The sequence below is a fragment of the Symphalangus syndactylus genome, chromosome 2 (assembly GCF_028878055.3).
Source record: "Symphalangus syndactylus isolate Jambi chromosome 2, NHGRI_mSymSyn1-v2.1_pri, whole genome shotgun sequence".
NCBI classification, from domain to species: domain Eukaryota; kingdom Metazoa; phylum Chordata; class Mammalia; order Primates; family Hylobatidae; genus Symphalangus; species Symphalangus syndactylus.
This window is the reverse complement of record NC_072424.2, coordinates 9,509,550-9,515,785: the sequence shown is the minus strand read 5'-3', so window position 1 is coordinate 9,515,785 and position 6,236 is coordinate 9,509,550. Positions and strand designations below refer to the sequence as shown.

General features: G+C 46.4%; 1 long non-coding RNA gene across 1 annotated transcript; it reads left to right on the top strand.

Annotated features, from left to right (window-relative positions):
* The first annotated feature begins 2,573 nt into the window (after positions 1-2,573).
* On the top strand, positions 2,574-6,017 carry LOC129462503 (uncharacterized). The gene is made up of 5 exons (XR_008650866.2): positions 2,574-2,658; positions 4,111-4,143; positions 4,497-4,636; positions 4,741-4,905; positions 5,942-6,017. It is a non-coding gene; the product is annotated as an uncharacterized lncRNA (long non-coding RNA).
* Positions 6,018-6,236: the final 219 nt, after the last annotated feature.

Sequence of the window (6,236 nt, the reverse complement as noted above, 5' to 3'; positions counted from 1 at the left end):
TTGGTTCCCCTTCACCTTCTGCCATGATTGTAAGTTTCCTGAGGCCTCCCAGCCATAAAGAACTGTGAGTAAATTAAACCTCCTTTCTTTATAAATTACCCAGTCTCAGGTAGTATCTTTATAGCAGTGTGAGAATGAACTAGTAGACTCCCCATCCCCTGTCTACTTCTCCCATAGGTCAAAAGGCTCCCAGCATGAAATTAACACCTCTTTACTTCTGGGTTTCATCACTTGAGGAAGCCAGATTGCAAACCCTGAAGTTCAAGGCCTATCCACTGGATGTGTCTGTCCCAGATGGCTGGACAACATTGCCTGCAAAACCCATGTGACCATGGGAATGATGAGGGTCAGGAAGTAGTCCAAGGTCCTGGGTCACGAGGTGTGGACAAGAGAATTTGAGGAGGCACAAATGCTGGGTCTGACAATGATATCTGTTGAATGAATGAAAGTGGCATAAAAGGCATATCGATGATAATGCATGCCTTCAATGATTCTCGTGTCTCACTGGAAAAGATAGAATTAGGAAGCAATGAGAAACCATTTAAGGGCCAAAGCCAACAGACATCCTAGAGCAAGAATGAAAGTTTGGTGAGGAAGGATCCAGGGAAGGCAGACACATTGCCGCACCTGATTTTAACCCAAATTGTTTTGTACAAGTGCCCTTTTATGGTGAATATGTCACAATTCATGTTATAGTAAATATGTGGTAATGGCAACATAGCCTGTAAGAATGCATGTAACTGATGCTACAGCTTTTTAGAGTGGAGTCTAAACACGTTAATCAAATCACGGTCTGTCTTCACACTCACTTCTTGATTATAAATTATTTCAAATGTGAAATTTCAAGCTAAAAAGTATACATTAAAAAGATGGCTTATGTGAAAGAAAATGAAGTAACTAAGGCTAAGGTTTCCTCAAGTGGAGTCAGAGATTGCAGGAGGAGTGCACTCACACCTGCTAAGGGTCAAACCACAGAATGTTCGAGTAGACTTGAAAAAACAACGGAAGTCGGTATCCCCCGGCCTTCAACATGCCCCAGCTGGGTGTACCCTAATTAATCAATCAGAATGGGTTTGCCATTTAGGATTTCTGCCTAGCCAGTGAACTACCTGCAGAAACAACGTTCTGTAGAAATCTCCTGTAAGAAACTTCCCCTGTGCTTGCCTGAGAGGACAGTCTTTGGGGCTGGCCTGATTCAGTGTACCCAAACTGCAATTCTTTGTCTACCAAATTAGTGCTACTCCTTGGACCTCTGTGTCAATTTTTGTCAACTTTTGTTTTTCTTTTTTTGAAACAGTGCCTCACTCTGTTGCCCAGGCTGGAGTGCAATGGCACAATCCTAGCTCCCTGTAGCCTTGACCTCCTGGGCTCAGGGGATCCTCTCGCCTTGGCCTCTTGAGTAGCTGGGACCACAGGCACATGCTACCATGCCCAGCTAATTTTTTAATTATTTGTCGAGATGGGGTCTCACTATGTTGCCCAGGCTGGTCTTGAATCCCTGGCCTCAAGCAATCCTCCTGCCTTGGCCTCCCAAACTGCTGGGATTACAGGCCTGAGCCACCACATTTGGCCTGTGTCTTTTTTTTTAATTAATGCTTATAAAATGCAAGATTTTCTACAATTATTATAGATTGAAAATTATATGTGATTTTCTTTGAAATTTTGCTAGGACGATCATATTATTATCTTCATTCTGCAGGTAAGGAAACTTAGGTTGGGCACCTTGTCCAAGGCTGCTCTGCTGGAGTCCTCTGGCTCTAGAGTCTGTGCCTGTAGCTTCCAGTCTATGCATCAGCTCAAACAGCACTTGGCTTCGGTACCAGGTAAGGGAGATGACCACCCTACGGGCCCTAAAGAAATGAAAGAGGGTAATTTGTTTTCATAGGTAGTGTTTTCCGGAAGTGTCTTGAACAAGAGAGAATCTCTTGACATGGCTTTTCACAGCCATTCTGATGCTCATTTCGAATCTGTATTCCATTATCCTAGAAGTGGACTAATGGGCTTTTCATCTCATGAGATAAAGTCCATCCACCTAGTCAGCCTCAGCACTCAGACATCTAAGACCAAGTGTTTAGGACTTCAGTGATCTATGTTTCAATCCTAACTAATTATCACCGGCTATTCTGCTACTTCACAGACAACACATGGATAGAGACAGCCTAACCAACGTGATCATTATTTCTGCCAGGTTGACCAAAAGGCAGTGCCAGAAAACAACTCTACACCCTCAAAGTCACGAGGCAGAGCCTTCCACAGTGCACCTCTGTTTGATACCTGGTGCCACCTCTAACAGAAAATTATAATAATATGACAATGATTCACTTCCAGAAAGTAATTTGAATCTGTGCCAATGAGGAATGCCTGCCAGATTGCATTGCACTTGTCTTTCTTCTGCCCACCACAGCAAATTCAGGTCAGATAATTAGCACTCATCTTTATGCCTTATGCTTTCTGAATTTCTGCAGTACTATGAGTAGGAGGTAAAAGTTCTGAAACGTTCCATGAGGTGGTTGTTGCCATGGAAACCACTCCCTTGGAATGCTCATACTTATTCCCAGTCGTTGAACAGCAGAAGATGCTCCAACCTAAATACTGAGAGTCTTCAAAGCCAGGCGGAAGGCAGGAGGGTGCTGGGGAAGTTTGGGCTGTCCCCAGAAGGTGACAGTGAGGATAAAACAAATTAGGAAGGAGGAGGACAGAACCCTCGTTCTGCTCCCTGACAGGTGATGTGACTCAGACCCTCACACCTGTCCTTGTAACATGTCAATCAGGGAGCTCCACACCCAGCCTCAATGCTGGGATATGATCTTCCACCTGTGAGAGGCTGGCCTGAGCTGGCCTGACTGCTTGTAACTCCCTCCCCTGCAACTGACTGGCTGCATAACCTTGGGTGAGCTGAACCCACTCTCTGGGCTTCAGACTCTGCACCTCTCTAGAAATTAAGGCATTGCTTCAGCTGTGCAACAGAAGAACGGAAGTTCCTATGAATGGCTGCTGGGTTTGAGGCCTTCTCTTGTAGGGGATAAAGCGAAAATATCCTACGAGGTTAGGTTGGGGCTGCCCTGTCTGTAGAAAGAAGCTTGCAGGAGTGATGACAGCATGAGGTCTTAGTTCAGATGTTGCAGAGAGGTGGTTGTTTTGACCGTCTTTAGCTGGTTTCACAGGAAACCACTATCAGTAAATTTCCCATTTGACTTCAGATCATTTCTAATAATATTGTGCAGAATAGGGACAGTGAGAAAGATGAGGCCATTTCAGTCCTTGTAACTGGCTTGAGAGAAGGGCTGATGGGTATATCTACACCTCTTCTAAAGAAGAGGAGACAGAGGTTCAAAGAAGCTCAATGGCAGTGCGTCACAAGAGGCTTATGTGCCCAGGCCTCCAGTTCTTCCCAGGTCAGCCTTGGGTTCCACACCCTCTCGATTTGAAAGGAAAAACACCCACCCAGTTCTCAGTTACCCCATTTAATTGCTAGGAGAAGCGTATAGGTTTTAACTTGAATCTTGGCCCCTTCTAGCTTGTGGGGGACACTGCCAACAGTGAATTTAATTGTTCTGGGGAGGCATGAATGTGTGTTAAGCTTTTAAGACGTATTCTTGCTAAGTGAAATGTAAAGAGAAAGTCTTTGAACCTGCCCTCCAGGCTGGAGAGAGAGTACAAGGCCAGCCTGTGGCAAAAGCACAAAGACAGAAAAGGATGACGAAAGAGAAGCCCTCTCAGAGGGCTGTTGGAGGCAGAATGCAGCAGTTCCCATCGGCAGACCGTCCAAGAGTAGAGGGAGAACGGGGCAGGTGGATGCTGTCTTAGAGACAAGCCACAGGGGCTTCTGGGTTCTCTGTTCCAAAACAGTGTGGGTAGCCTTTTTTGCACCCTTCCTTTCAATCAGTTGCACCCGAAACTTCACAACAGCAAAGAGGCTGATGGTTTCTACAGGAAAAGCTACTTCTTGAACAGTTTCTGAAAGTCTCATTTTAATATGGAGATGGAAACTTGAGTGGGTATGAGAACAAGAGGGTGGGGAACCGTGCAAACTTTAAAGAAAAGCAAAACAGCCCTAAAAACACGCATATGACTGATCTTAACTGGAGCATATTTGCCTTGAATTTAAAGTCAACTTATACGACCATCATGTTGGACTACACAGTGAATATCACAGGCTGTGTGGGTTTTGTTTCTGATTTTTCAGGCTCTAAATAGTTCATTCATATTTGGGAACAAAACATCCCCATTTTAAAATTGATTTGTAAATAAAGCTGACTGCAAACCCATTTGGAATTCAAGCCCTTTCACTTGATACAGAATTAAAAAAAGCAGACGTCTGCCAGTAGCCATTGGTTGGGATGAGTTTCAGGTTTGTTTTTGTTTTTGCTTTAAAATATAGTGCAAAATAATTTGAAGCAAAATTCCCAGGAATATCATCTGGGGCAAAGACAATCGAATGCTTAATGAAGTCTTTTCCTGAGCCTGCTATTTTTATCCCCCGTTCATCTTGCCAGTGTCATCTCCCGGAGCAGCAGGCGGTGGCTGGGATGGCAGCACAGAGATACAGCCCGCTACAGGCTCTGCTCAGAGCTTCAGGATGTGGGGAGGCTTCTACAGATGACCAGCTTGGTGGCATCATCATCCCCACCTGGAGGTGTTTCTGGGCTGGAACAGAGACACACCCCAAGACATCCCAAGTTCCTCTCTAAGGAACAATCTCCAGTTGCTTGGCAGGTTACTAATAAATATTTCCAGTAGGAAGGAGACCTTATCTGGAACCAGGGTGCGTGTCTGTAAGAAACTCTTCTGACGTTGTCGGGGTTCAGGTTGGCCTTCCTGTTGTTCAACCTGGTGGAGAATGTTCCTGTGGGCCTTGGCAGCAAGTCAGCATTCTTCGCTGACATGGAGTCATAGGAAAAAGAGGTATGGGGCACCTTGAACACACGGGGCAAGCAAGGAAGGATGCACACCTCTCCTCTCTCCAGGGACCGCTCCTTTCAGAGACATGCTTTGTAGCTCAGCTGTTTGGGGGCAGTGGCAGGCACCTGGGCCCTGGTCACACAGTGGCTGTGGGGCCTGTCCCTGTCCCTTGGGAGCAGCCTGTGGCTCCAGCTCTTCAGCCTCCCGCTGCTCCCGCTTGCTGGCTGTGGCTGTGGCTGGGTGGCATTTGTTTTTGTCCCAGGGCTGCTGCTGCCAGCCAGCAGGTCTCTGATGTCACCAGCCACAGGTCTAGGCGTCACCCTGAAAACATGCAACTCACTGACCCCCCTACAGCTCCTCTCCTGAAAGGTTTCTGGGTGTGCTTATCCATATGGGGAGCCTCCCCGGCAGAGGCCACAGGGGAGCAAGGAGAGATTCCTTCCTGGTTACCCACCCCAACCATGCTTCATGCTCCAGGCTAAGTAGGTTTTCTGGGTCCTAGTAAAGTCTTCCAATTCCCCCAAGCTGTGAAAGCCCAGAGGCGGCTGTCGTCTTCTGTGCTGTGGCTGTTTCCAAAGCCAGGGCCCAGGGCCGCCATGGGACGCTCTCAGGTGGTTTGCTTTTCATCGGAAGTGGCTGCGGCTCTTCTGGGCTTTACCGCCACCGGGGCCCTCCTATTTTCTTCACCATATTGAAAAGGCATTTCCTAAATTCATAACGTTTTAGACACATTGTGGTCTCGGGATTGAATTGTGAAGTCTGCATGGACGGGGGTCTGGCCTGCCCTTCAACTCTGCCCCCATTTCCTTAAGGAATTGGTGAATGCAGATACTCTACTTTTCTATTTTTACAGCTGCCTGTATTTTCTCATTTGATTTTCATAACTCCGGGAAATAAGGCCAGAGTTATTATTCCCATTTCTCAGATAAGGAAATGGAGGTTAGAGGAACATGAATGAGGCACATTTGCCATGCAACTTAGCGCCTGGAACCTGACCTCAGAGTTCTGATTTCTAGCACAGACTTTCTCCATTCTCCAGCCTCTCCACCCTGAAGTCAGTCTCATATCACCCCCAATAAACAGTTACATCGCCTCTGCCAACACAGGATCCCAAATTGCTGCCTCCACCTCATCGTCTTTCACTTCTAGGCATGAGACTTTCCAGGAAAGGGCACAGATGGATAGAGCATCCTACGGTTCTGGAACCAGATGTATAATTTTAAGTCGTTTTTCCCCCTTTCAGAATTACCGTTCCTTTATCTCATCCCTAAATATTCAGTCAAGTGTGTTAAATGCTGCATCCCAATGCTTGTGTGCATTTAGTGGCTGGACAT